Source organism: Balaenoptera physalus (assembly GCF_965194825.1).
Source record: "Balaenoptera physalus genome assembly, chromosome: 1".
Taxonomy (NCBI): domain Eukaryota; kingdom Metazoa; phylum Chordata; class Mammalia; order Artiodactyla; family Balaenopteridae; genus Balaenoptera; species Balaenoptera physalus.
In genome coordinates, this window is record NC_138882.1 from 149935600 (window position 1) to 149936743 (window position 1144).

General features: G+C 35.1%; 1 pseudogene across 1 annotated transcript; it reads right to left on the reverse strand.

Moving 5' to 3' along the window:
- Positions 1-345: 345 nt before the first annotated feature.
- LOC309638776 (small ribosomal subunit protein uS8 pseudogene) lies at positions 346-907 on the reverse strand (annotated as a pseudogene). Its single transcript has one exon. The product of its transcript is annotated as a small ribosomal subunit protein uS8 pseudogene (transcript).
- Positions 908-1144: the final 237 nt, after the last annotated feature.

Here is a 1144-nt window from a genome sequence, read left to right on the forward strand (position 1 = left end):
GAGTGATTCCTCTGATATTACTACTCTTCCTTTTCAAACTCGTTTTAGCTATTCTAGTTCTTTTAGCTTGACATAAATTTTTAAATAAGCTTCTCTAATATAAAAAAATGCTTGCTGGGACTTTGATAGGAATTTCATTAAGCTTATAGATCAATTTGAGGGGAATTAAAATCTTTACTATGTTGAGTTTCAATAAATGAACACTAAATGAACAATAAGTGAAATGGTATATCTCTCATTTGTTTAGATCTTTGATTTCTTTCATCTGCATTTTATAATTTTTAGCATACAGATCCTGTACATGTTTTGTCAGATTTATATCTAAGTATTTAATTTTCTGTGGAGCTATTGTAAATGGTATTGTGTTTTTAATTTCAGTTTAATTTCAGTTTCCACATATTTTTTGTTTGTAGATTTTCCTGGTGTGTTCATCTTGTAAACTGCTACCTTGTTGAACTTATTTGTTCTAAGATTTTTCTTTTTTCCTCTGGGGCATTTTATTTGCATGTATGTATTACATCCCTGGAAAAAGAATCCAAGGATTTTCCCTCCTGTGTGTTTTCGTCTTGCTTCTTCATGGTCCCTGATGCCAGCTGAGGTTGTCAGTACAGTGAAACCAAACTGATGGGACAGGAGCAGTTTATTCTGCTATTTTTTCTAGATCTTTGAGTTGCACATCAAATCTGAGGCTGATCATTCCACACTTATTTAGCCTGCCTATGAGGTTCACAACAATTTTCCCAGCCCTGTGATCATCGATGATTTCAAATTCGCCGGTGTAACCATGCTTCATCGTCACAGTTAGAAACCAGTTGGTGACTTTGGAGCACGGCCTAATAAGAACCTGTCACTTGCCTCTCTTTTAGGCACTGTTGACGCTCTTGAGAGCATCAGTCAGGACATTCATTCACACCATTATGGCAGCATGGAAAGGTGGCCGAGAGAGCTAGGATTTTTTTGTTTTGTTTTGAGAAATTTTCTTTGTAGATTCCTTGGGGCTGTCTACATAGACAATCATATTGTCTGCAAATCAAGACAGTTTTATTTCTTCCTTTCAAATATATATGACATTTATTTCTTTTTCTTGCTTTATTGTGCTGGCTAGAATTTCTGGTAGTATGTTGAATGAGAGTGGTAAGAGTGA